At 37.2% G+C, this 12892-nt stretch overlaps 1 protein-coding gene across 10 annotated transcripts in view; it reads right to left on the bottom strand.

Annotated features, from left to right (window-relative positions):
- PLS3 (plastin 3) overlaps positions 1-12892 on the bottom strand; it is a 100271-nt gene that overhangs the window by 60259 nt on the left and 27120 nt on the right. The window contains exon 2 of one of the 10 annotated variants that reach the window (XM_081043435.1): positions 5408-5445. The exons of the other annotated variants lie outside the window; for them this stretch is intronic. The gene's annotated coding sequence lies outside the window, so the exon portion shown is untranslated. The remainder of the gene's footprint in view (positions 1-5407; positions 5446-12892) is intronic. 10 annotated transcript variants of the gene reach the window in all.

Here is a 12892-nt window from a genome sequence, read left to right on the forward strand (position 1 = left end):
AACAGAAAATCAATAGGAGTAAAGCACTAGGCTCAGGAGGCCATTTCTAATACTGACAATCATTTGAAAGGAAATGGAGCCCAATGGAAACATCAGGGTCTTAGGAGTCTAACAAATGTGAAGTCTGTGTGACATTGAATAAATTACTTAGCTTCTCTGAGCCCCATGTTCATATCTATAACTGTGGAGCTAATCCACATACTTGATTAAATGAGCTGATATAAGTGTATTAGAGCATCTGGCTCCAGCAAGGTGCTCAGTAAGTGGCATTCATTATTATAATCCATCTGGGATATAATATGCATAATATCATCTGCTCTACCTAATAAGAATGAAAGTGAAATAACAGCTACTCCAGTCCTTTATAAATAATAGCAAGCAAACACAGTGAAGCATTTTATGGTAATTTATTGAAATCTCAGAATAAGGAGGCAACTCACAATGCACTAATTTGTAAAAAGGATTGGGATAGTCCCTTTTATGAGGCAGTGTTCTTCTGTCCTCATCACTAACCATGATTAGCAGACACTGGATTACATTTTGTCTCCTTAATCACAAAAACCACATAAAATATCAAAAGGCAACACAATCCAGAACAGAAAGAATATAGCAGCAGGAGCAAGAGGATGTGTTTTTCCATGTCTGCGTTGCTGACTCACTCACTACGTGAAGCCTCTTCAACTTTTCCAAGTCTCAATTTCACCATTTGTAAAACAAGCATAGCACTATCTGCCTGTGGCCTGTCAGGGAATACATGACATAGTAACTCTCAAGCACTTTGAGCTACCTGGAAGAAAGGATATACATGTTTGTATTATCATGCATTTTAGAGACAGAGAAAACTGGGGCATAGGCAATTGCCTCAGGTAAGAAGATAGTTTCAGTGTTAGATCAGAAATGTTGGGTTTTACCAGCCTTACTTTTTTTTTGTTTTTTGCCACACTTGTTGTTTCAAACCATTCAGATGGATCTGTCCCAAGTGCTACTGACTTCTTCAATGATAACACTACCTAGAAACGACTTTCTTGACTTTCCTTTTCCTGGTCATCTGGAGGTGTGTGTGTGTGTGTGTGTGTGTGTGTGTGTGTGTGTGTGTGTGTGTGTGCTCGTTTTCTAGATTTCTGAACTCTAAGGCTAATCTTTGCTTAGAGTGAAACCTGTTGGCACCATGTCGCTGATTTTAAAGTCTATTCACCATTACATAATAGAATTCATTTTAAACTGCAAAACACTGTGGTCAAGTTTCTAGGAATGGATACTCTCCTTAAAAATGCTATCTTCTGCTTAGTAACTACTAGGACATTTCCTAAAAGACTGTTCTATCACATCAGTAGTTCAACCAGTTTTAATCTGTGGCCCATTTGTAACTTTCTAAATGTCTCACTCATCATCTGAGGTATGTGTGGGTGTGCAGGATGGGGGAGGAGTATGTTTGTGTATGAGCCTGTGAGCAACTCTGTGTGTGAAGAGAATTTCTATTTTTACCACAGGTAATGAAAATTGGTTTGGGAATAGAAGATGGTGGCAAGGGTTGTGTAATACATTTCACATTTTTATAAGCAGGCCACAGAATGAAAACAACTTTTACACTGCATTTCAAATTCATCGTGATGAATGCTGAGGAAAGCCAATGGAAACAAACCTATGCTGTATCTGTATATGTAAAGCGCACCCTCTCTCTCTCTCTCTCTGATGTTACAAAAATCCATAAAGTTGAAAGTTCACACACATACACCTGTGGACACGCACTCCCCTCAGGGTGGAAAGGGGGAAAAAGGCACATCCAAAGCTGCATGAGAATTTCATAGATATATCAGTGTAATATAGTTAGAACACAAGACCTAGACAGTATTTTTAAAGTCTCCTCCAAGTTTCCTTCAAACACCATTCTCTCCACCACACCCAATATCGGGTATATTCTTTCCATGTATGACATGTACACTGGAGGCCTCTCCCACTGTGCTTAATGACACACCTCAATGACACAGATCTATTGTCCTTTAATGAAATAGTATCTTACCCATCTTCATGACTTATGAGTATAAAGCAAATAGATAACACTCACAGTGAGAGAAGTATCAAAGCAAAGGAATCTAACATTAAGAGGTACCAAATTAACATGCAGGAAATTACTACTGTAATTTTGGACTATATTGGAAAGTTTAGGAAATGTATAGTAGGAACAGTACTAGGCACGCAAACTTTCTGTTGTATGGATGTGTCAGTTTTAACAGACAAGTAGATCTCGTTTATGCAACCATTTGTTTTTCATATTTTGGGGAAAATAAACCATAAAATATCTTAATTTCAACTTTCAAGGTATGCCTCCCCAATAAGTCTTCATTAGCTCTGTATTTGTATAACAAAGTAATCAAATCTGTCAAAATTTTAGAACAGGATTTCTTATTATATATTATATACCTTGTCCTAATCACTAAAACAAAGTTCTGAAATAAATGGATGGTAGTTTTAAGCACGAGTCCTTCAAAAATTAACAACTTAACTACATATGGGGAAAGGAACTGATTTAAAAGACATCTGCAGTGCTGATGTATTACAGATACAGAATATTTTGAATAAGTGGTAACTATACCATGTCTTCGTCATATGTATATTATTAAAGAGTACATGCATTTCATAGTAGAATGCCTTTTCCTACCAAAGGAACACATATTCCTAAAAGCACCACTAATAATGATTGAAAGAATACATGAAATATTCAACAGAAATAAAATGCCAATTGAAGTTCCTTTTGCTAGAGTTGAATAAGTGACACCCATCTGGGCAAAAAGTATAGATTTATGTTAGTATTTGGGTAATAATTCTATTGTTAAAGCCCTTTTCTCACTTTTCTCTAGCAATGTCAATTCAAAAAGTAGGTACATACGTTTGAAAAGAAAACCGTATATGTTCATGATATGCATATTACTGTTATAGAACTGACGTGTTGACATTTTTACCTTGTCTTCTCAGTGAATTTTGAAATAAAAATGGCATCAGATACATTTTTACAGTACATTTTTTGACAACTTAAAAAAAAAGACATGTGTAGTGACTATAGTTAACAATAGTAAATTGTATTTGAAAGTTGCTAAAAGAGTAAATCTTAAAACTTCTCATCACAAGAAAAAAATTGTAACTACGTGAGGTGATGGCTGTTAATTAGGTTTATTGTGGTGATCACTTCACATATATACAAATATGAAATCATGTTTACACCTTACATTAATACAATGTTATATGTCAATTATGTCTCAATGAAACTGGAAAAAAAGACATCTGTGTTCTGTTCATAGCTAATAAACTCATACAAAGGAATAACTCACATGCTGTTCGGTTCAAGTACACGAGGAAAATGTGCTCTCTCACCAACATGTTGGTGAAAAGAAGTATTTTAAGAGCTTTTTCAGATAATTATGGATACTCTTCTTTATAATACTATGTCCAAATGCAAGAAGTGAAAGTTTATTTAATGTTAGTTATAGTGTGGAATCAGATACCATATTAATGAATTTTTCATACTCAGATTAAAATCCATTGGTCTACCTTGCACTCTAAATGGACCTTTTTTTTTAAACCTGTGCTTGATTTTGTAACACCATGCAGTGGTCATTTGGAACAATATTGTTTGACTAACGCACATCTTCCAAATGTTGTCACACTTCATTTTACAGTATCTAGCAAATCACTTTCAGTAAAAACACCATTGATCTCATTAGAAAAGTCCAAGTATTGAAATTTGGTGGCCGATGCAAATTTTCAAAAATCTGAATTATTCCTCGAAAACTCTAACTTTATCATTGGCAACAAATACTCTCGGTTATTTTTCTTGCAGTGACAGGCACACTTGGTTCATTTTTGATAAAATATCTGCCAAATATTCAGGTCTGAATAATCAGTTAACATGTTATTTCATCCTTTAAATAAAAATGATTTTCTATTTTCAAGTGTGCAGCTAATTCACCTTGCAATTCAAAACACTGCAAAAGGGCTTTTCCTCAAGATAACCATTGTACACCCATATGCAGCAGAAATGCTTTTTTTCAAAATTTTTTTTAGTTTCAGGTGTACAAAGCAATGTAATAGTTTAGACATTTATACCCCTCACAAAGTGGTAACCCCCTCCCCCAAGCTACTACCCCTCTGACATCCTGTATGCCTGTTACAAAACACAGCAGAAAAACTTTTAATATACTTCCCATCTCATCACACAGAAAAAATTTTTAATTGTATATCAAGACTTGAGATTTAATAAAATTAAATTTCCTTGTTTCATGAAGGACATTTGTAAATGAAATAAATTTTGTAGGGCTTCTTTTTTGCTTTTCTTTTTTTTTTTTACAGGGAAGGTACAGCGTTGAATACAATGACTTATCAGTGTGGTGCCATAGTCTTACCTCCTAAGGCACCAGCAGTTTTACCCACCAGCACAAATATCAACAGTGAAAAAGCAAATAACATCTTAGTGTTACTATGCAAGTAATTTTGACTGTCAAGGGCCCATATGCCACACTTTTTTTTGACAACTGGTGCTTAAATTAGTAATATTTATGACGCAGTCATCCAATTTCAGAGAGTCAAAAAACATAAGGTATGTAGGTTTTAAAAAGAAATTTCAAAACTGAGAATACAATCACGAGAATAGGTTCTTTTTTTAGGCTTCCATACCTCTTTCCACATCTTTCTTTTATTATTATTATTATTAGTCTCAGGTGTACAAAAACAACATGATGATTAGACATTTACACACCTCACAAAGTGATAACCCCAACAAGTCTACCACCCATCTGACACCGTACATAGCTATTACAATACCATTGACTCCCTATGCTGTACTTCACATCCCATTACTATATTTTTAAAATTATAGTTGACATTCAATATTATTTTATATTAGTTTCAGGTGTACAGCATAGTCGTTCAGCATATAATTTATGAAGTGACCCCCCAGATAAGTCTAATACCCATCTGACACTATACATAGTTTTTACAATATTATTGACTACGTATATTCCCCATACTATACTTCACATCCCCTTGACTATTTTGTAACTACCAATTTGTACTTCCTAATCCCTTCTTCTCACCCAACCCCCACTCCCTTCCCATCTAGCAACCATCAGTTTGTTCTCCTTATCTATGAGTCCATTTCTGTTTTGTTTGCTCATTTATTTTGTTCCTTAGATTTTCCAGATATAAGTGAGATTATATGGCATTTGTCTTTCTCAGTCTGACTTATTTTACTTAGCATAATACCCTCTATGTTTACTGCAGCACTATTCACAATAGCCAAGATATGTAAACAACTAAAATGCCCATCAATAGATGACTGGATAAAGAAATTGTGGTACATATGCTTGTATACAATGGAGTATTACTCTGTCATAAAAAAAGATTGAAATCTTACCATTTGCAACAAGATGGAAGGACTCAGAGGGTATCATCCTAACAGAATAGGATTTTTTAAATTAGTTTCAGGTGTACAAAACAATGTCATAGACATTTATCATTTATATCCCTCACACAGTGATAAACCCTCTCCCCCTATCTACTACCCCTCTGACATTGCATACAGCCACAGAATTGATTTTTAATGTGAGTTCTGTTTTTAATGTGAGTTGAATTGTGAGAAGAAAACTTAATTCATTAATATAAATTCTGAGGGGAACAATCTGCAGATTTTCTACTCCAAACCATATTTTGCAGAATCAGGTTCATGTCCATGAGACATGAATTTATCAGGATAGCATAGTTTACAAACTTTTAATATATTTCTAAAAGATTTTTATTAAAATATAGCTAACATCCATCATCATATATTTGATGTCCTTTTCCTCTTCTAACTCCTCTCCGTCCCCCTTACCCTCTAGTAACCACTAAAGTGTTGCCTGTTTCTTCATTTCTTTGTCTTGTTCCTTTGTTGTTTTCAGTTTTATATCCCACATGAGTGAAATCATATGGTTCTTGACTTTTTCTGTCTGACTTATTTGCTTAGCGTGATAATCTCAAGATCCATCCATGTTGTCACAAATGGCAGTATTTCATCTTTTCTTATGGCAGAGCAGTATTCGATTGTGTATGTATGCCACATCTTTTTTATCCAATCATCTACCGCATGACACTTTGATTGTTTCCATGTCTTGGCCACTGTAAATAATGCTGCAATGAACATTGGAGCACATAAATCTTTACGGATAAATGTTTTCATATTTTTTGGTAGATACCCAAAAGAGGGATTGCTGTATTATTGAAATGTACACTTGAAACCTATATGATTTTATTAACAATTGTCATCCCAATAAATTTAAAATAAAAAAGAAAATGTTAATATAAAAAATACAGCTAACATACAATATTAGTTTGAGGTGTACACCCTAGTTTTTCAACATTTATATAACTAAAGAAGTTATTGCCATAAGTCCAGCAACCATCTGATACTGTACCATGCTGTCACAATATTACTGACTATTTTCTAGGCTGTATGTTACATCCCCATGACTTATTTGTTTTGTAACTGTAAAGGTGAACCTCTTATTCTTTTTATTTTTTCCATTTTTTATTAGTTTCAGGTGTAGAAAGCAACATAATAGTTTGACATTTAAACCTCTCATAAAGTGATAACCCACCCCTCAAGCTACTACCCCTCTGACATCTTATATAGTTGTTACAATACCATCAACTATCTTCCCTATGTTGTACTCCACATCCCGTGACTATATATACCTATACATTTAGTTAGAGTTGACATTCAATATTATTCTACATCAGCTCTTCAGGTGTATAGTGCATTGGTCAGGCATCTACACAGTCTATGATGTGATTCCCCTGATAAGTCCAGTGCCCATCTGGCACTTTACATGATCTTTAAAATACTGTCGATTACACCCCATACTGTATTAACTACCAATTTGTATTTCTTAATGCCTTCACCTTTTTCACCCTGAACACAACCCCATCCCTATCTATCACCTTGATAGATCTAGTGCCTATCTGGCACCATACCTAGTTATTACAATATTATCGAGTATATTCCTTATGCTATACCCTACATCCCCATGACTACTGTATAACAACCAATTTGTACTTCTTAATCCCTTCCCCTTTCACGCATCCTTAACCTCCCTCCCATCTTAAAGAAGTCCCTCTAAGATTCCTTGTAATACTGGTTTGGTGGTGATGAACTCCTTCAACTTTTTCTTCTCTAGGAAGCTCCTTATCTGTCCTTCAATTCTAAATGACAGACTTGCTGGGTAGAGCAATCTTGGTTGTATGTCGTTGCTTTTCATCACTTGGAATATTTCCTGCCACATTCCCTTCTTGCCTGCAAAGTTTCTGTTGAGAAATCAGCTGCCAGTCTTATGAGGGCTCCCTTGTAGGTAACTAACTGCTTTTATCTTGCGGCTTTTAAGATTCTTTCTTTGTCTTTGACTTTTGGCATTTTAATTATGAAGTGTCTCGGTGTTGGCCTCTTTGGGTTCATCTTGTTTGGGACTCTCTGTGCTTCCTGGGCTTGTATGTCCATTTCCTTCACCAGGCGAGGGAAGTTTTCTGTCATTATTTCTTCAAATAGGTTTTCAATTCCTTGTTTTCTCTCTTCTCCTTCTGGTACCCTTATAATATGAATGTTGGTATTCTTGATATTGTCCTGGAGGCCCCTTAAACTCTCCTCAATTTTTTGGATTCTATTTTCTTTTTGTTCTGGTTGGGTGTTTCCTGCTACCTTATCTTCTACATTGCTCATTGGATCCTCTGCTTCATCTACTCTACTATTGATTCCCTGTAATATTTTCTTCATTTCCATTATTGTATCCTTTATTTCTGACTCATTCTTTTTTAATGGTTTCCTCCATTTTTATGCTTCCTATCTTTCTGTTGGAGTTCTTCCTGAGATCACTGAGCATTCTTATAACCAGTGTTTGGAATTCTGCATCTGATAGATTGCTGATCTCTATTTCGCTTAGTTCTTTTTCTGGAGCTTTGTTCTGTTCTTTTATTTGGGACATGTTTGTCTCCCCATTTTGGCTGCCTCCCCATGTTTGTCTCTATGTATTAGGTAGAGCTTCAGGTCTTAGCAGAGTGGACTTATGTAGTAGGTGTGCTGTGGGATTCAGTGGCAGAGGCTGGTCACCTGAGCCATGCACTCCAAGTGCATCCCTTGTGTGGGTTGTATGTGCCCTCCTCTTGTAGTTGAGCTTTGGTTGATAATTGCACATCAATGGGAGGGACTTACCCTTGGGTTCACTGGTTGTGAGGACTGGCCTTGACAGTGGAAGAGTTGTTGTATAGGTGCTGACCCTACGGCTCCAGCTTGTTTTGAAGCCTGCCACTGCGGGCACCAACCCCAGGACCACCTTGGAGAGGTTCCGCTATAGGTCTACTTCAGCCTCAGCCTATGCCCCACATCCCGGGCCACCTAGCGGGAGCCAGAAAGAAATCCACAGATGGTGCCGTGCTTGGAAGCACCTTTGAGAGGCCAAGCCATGAACCAAGGCCAGCTGCCACTAGCGCTGGCTTAGGGCTGCTCAGCCAAAGGTACAGGACATGCTCAAGCCAGATGCTGCTTGTCCGGGTTCTGTGAACCTTTGAGAGTCTGGGCAAGTCTGCACCTTGAGCCAAGGAAGGTGGTCTGTATAAAAAAGCTGCTGGAAGTGGCCTGGGTGTGCCCGAAATTTGGGCAGGGCCAGGTCTCAAATCACCAGGGCGTGGTGAACGAACTGCAGAGACTCAGAAATGGCGGTCGCCTATGTTCACACGCTGGGAAGGGGGAGAGCTCGACAAAGAAACAACAGCCTCCACCAGCTCCCTCGTCCAAGTGAAAGCCGCCTCTCCAGTCCTCATCCCAAGCCAGACAACTCAATTCCCCACCATGTGTCTCTGCTGCCTTTCAGCTGCTACCCCAGCGCTGGAGCGAGTTATTCCGTTGGTGGGTAAGTCTGCGCACAGTCCCTTTAAGATGAGCGCCTGTGAGTACAGCTGCACTGTCTCAGTCACAACCTCCGCTGGTTTTCACAACCAGGAATTATGGGGACTTCTCTCCCCGGCACTGGAACTCTGGGCTGCAGTAGGACTGGGATCTCTTGCCCTTCTAGAGGATGGAGAGGGGCCCCCACAGCCGAAATAGCCCTTCCAACCTTTAGTAGTCATACGTGGGTGTGGGACCAGCCCGTTCCACGTCTCTAACCTTCCCACCCATCTGGAGGTGGCTTCTTCTGCAAGTCCTTAGTTGAAAGGCTTCAGTTCAGCTTGATTTTAGGTGATTCTCAAAAATCATTGTTTTGTAGATGAGTTGTAATTTTTATGTGGTTGTGAGAGAAGGTAAACACAGTATTTACCTACTGTGCCATCTTGGTTCCTCTCCCTTTTTAATTTTTCAATTTCAGTTGATATTCAATAGTATTTTACATTAGTTTCAGGTGTGCAGCATTGTGGTTAAACATTTATATAATTTAGAAGTGATGGCCCAGATTAGTCTAGTAACCACCTTGCACTATACAGTTATTACCACATTATTGACTATGTTCCCTGTGCTTTACTTTATCCCCACAACTATTTTATAACTACCTATTTGTACTTCTTAATCCCTTCACATTTTCACCCAGCCCCCAACACCCTCCCATCTGGCAACCATCAACTTGTTCCCTACACCTATGAGTCTGTTTTTGTGTTATTTGTTCATTTATTTTCTTGTTTAAATTCCACATGTGAGATCATATAGTATTTGTCTTTCTGTATCTGACTTATTTCACTTAACATTAATACCTTCCAGGTCCATCCATGTTCTTGCAAATGGTATAATTTCATTCTTTTTTGTGGCTGAGTAATATTCCATTGTATATGTGTACCTCAATATTTTTAAATTTTTATTTATTTTAAGTGTTTTTCCAGGACCCATCAGCTCCAAGTCAAGTAGTTGTTTCAATCTAGTTGTGGAGGGCACAGCTCACAGTGGCCCATGTGGAGATCGAACCAGCAACCTTGTTGTTAAGAGCACCATGCTCTAACCAACTGAGCTAACTGGCCGCCCCTCTTTTTTTTTGTTTAATTAAAGTTTATTGGGGTGACAATTGTTAGTCAAGTTACAGGGGTTTCAGGTGTACAATTCTGTAATACATCCCCTATATATCACATTGTGTGTTCACCACACAGTCAGTTCTCCTTCCATCGCCATATATTTGATTCCTTTTATCCTCATCTACCACCATCCTCCCTGTACCACAATTTCTTTAGCTAATTGTCTGTTGATAGGCACTCAGGTTGCTTCCATTATCTTGGCTATTATAAATAGCACCGCAGTGAACATGATTGTGCATATATCTTTTTGAATTCTTTGGGTAAATACCAAGTAGTGGAATAGCTGGGTCAGAAGGTAGTTTTATTTTTAATTTTTTCAGGTACCTCCAAAGAGTTTTCCATAGTGGCTGCACCAATTTGCAATCCAACCAACAGTGTCCATGTGTTCCCTTTTCTCCACATCCTCCCTAACACTTATTTGTTGATTTATTTATAATAGCCATTCTGACAGGTGTGAGGTGATATCTCATTATGGTTCTAATTTGCATTTCTCAGATGATTAGTGACGTTGAGCGTCGTATTTGTCTATTGGCCATCTGTATATCTTCTTTGGAGAAACGTCTATTCAGGTTTTGTGCCCATTTTTTAATTGGATTGTTAGGTTTTTTTTGGTGTTAAATTGTGTGAGTTCTTTATAAATTATGGATATTAACCCCTTATCAGATGTATCATTGATGAATATCTTCTCCCATTCAGAGGTTGTTTGCTGTTGTGGGGACAAAGCCTTGGAGAGCGGCTTCCAGGCTCTTGGCCTCACGTGGAAAGGTGTTGGCTCGGGTAGTATATGGCGGAAGGCTGTGGCTACTTGGCCGTCAGCTGTAACCAGTGAGCCATTGGCCACTGATATAACTGCCGGAGCTCCTCTGGGGAGTAGGAGTCAGTCGGTTGGCAGAAAAGCAGACAGCAGGTGGCACGTTGTGTGAATCCAGCCTCCAGTGAGACTATAGTGGTATGACTCCCCTACCTATGGCTCCGTGGGTGTTCCTTTTTGGCCTAGCCACATCCTGTGTACCCCGCATGACACCCCGCACAACACTGTGCAAAAACTTTTTAGTTTTGTGTAGACCCATTTGTTTTCCCTTTTCTTGTTTCCCTTGCCTGATGCAACATATCAGAAAAAATATTATGAGCAATATCAGAGAGTTTACTGCCTATGTTTTCTTCTAGGAGTTTATGGTTTTAGGTCTTAAAAACTTTTAATATATTTTTTAAAAAAAGATTGAGAAAGGCAATATGTTTGTTATAAAATGTCTTAAAAATATCCAGCTCATGTTAGCAAATCAAATTTTTCTCTTCATAAACAGTAAGAGTTTCCTTCTCTGACATAAACTAGAAGAGAAAGGGTTTGAAAGTTAAACTCTATATGAAATGTAGAACTTATTACTACTTAAAAATATTAAAAACTAAGTGCATTATAGTATTTGTGGGTAAAATAATATGTGGGTTATTTTAAAACAAATCCCAAACAGAAATAAAAAAGAAGGGGAAAGAAAAGATAAGAATATCAAATACTGATAATTTATTTCAAGTGTACAATTCTTTTGTTTTCAATTGTTTATTAGTTTCAGGTGCACAAAACAATGTAATAGTTAGATATTCACCCCCCTCACAAAGCGATAACTCCTCCCCCAAGTTACTACCCCTCTAACATTGCATACAGCTGTTACAATTCCATTGATTATCTTCACTATGCTGTATTCCATATCCTGTGACTATATACATACAGAGGGTGCCAAAAAAATGTATACAAGTGGACACTTTGGGTCAACATTGTTCATGCAGTAGTTCGCCATAATCAGAAGCGTCTGGACACTTATGGTAACCACTTGGAGCACCTCTTGTAATTGCAGAAGTCAAACGTGAGTTGTTTTCATCTTTTATCAGTATATATTCAGCATTACAATTTTAATACAGTTTTCTTTTCTTAAAATGTGTATACATTTTTGGCACTCTCTGTATATATATACATATATATATTTAATTATAGTTGACATTCAATATTATTCTACTTCAGCTTTAGATGTATAGTGTATTGGTCAAATATCAATAATTTTTGAAGCTGGGGGTTCATTACGGTATTTTACACTGTGTGTTTCAAATTTTCCATAAAAATAAGTTTTAAAAAATTCTGTATGCTTACAAGAAAGTATTTGGTATTTTGGAAAGCAAAAATGAAATTCGTGGCTCGTGTTCATTCACTAGATAAACACTGAATGACCATCCACTCTCAAAAAGGCACTGTACTAGAGATGGCATCAGGAAATATAAAGATTTATGAAACATGTCTTTCACACCCAAAGGGCTCAGAGGGTAGTGTCCATACACGTAATCAATTCCCTAAAATGGGTATAATGCCACCACTATAACCATTCTAAGGGGTACTTATATTATTGCAAGACACAACTTGAGCCAATTGAATTGCAAATCATTATAATGCACTTTTAAGAGAAAAGAAAGAAAAAATGGCAAGGAAATACAAAAAGGAAACTTAAAAAATAAGAAATGAGAGTCTCTTTGGTTTTCCTCTATAAAAGGAAATGAACACGAGATGTGAACAAATATGGGCATGACCACATTATTTTCCCACCACAACCCATCATCTTATTTCACTTCAGGACAGGAACCATCATGTCATCTCCTTTGAGTCAGCTCTTGTATTACTCACATAGGCAAAAATAACTGAGCAGTACATTCATTTTCCACTGTGAATATTAAATAATTAAGTAGTCTATAATTCTTCAAATGACAGAAGACAATGTTTACAAATGCCATACTTTAACATTAATTTCCCAGGCTACTATGTCCTTTCACCACCGCCCCC

Source organism: Rhinolophus hipposideros (genome assembly GCF_964194185.1).
Source record: "Rhinolophus hipposideros genome assembly, chromosome: X".
Classification (NCBI taxonomy): Eukaryota; Metazoa; Chordata; class Mammalia; order Chiroptera; family Rhinolophidae; genus Rhinolophus; species Rhinolophus hipposideros.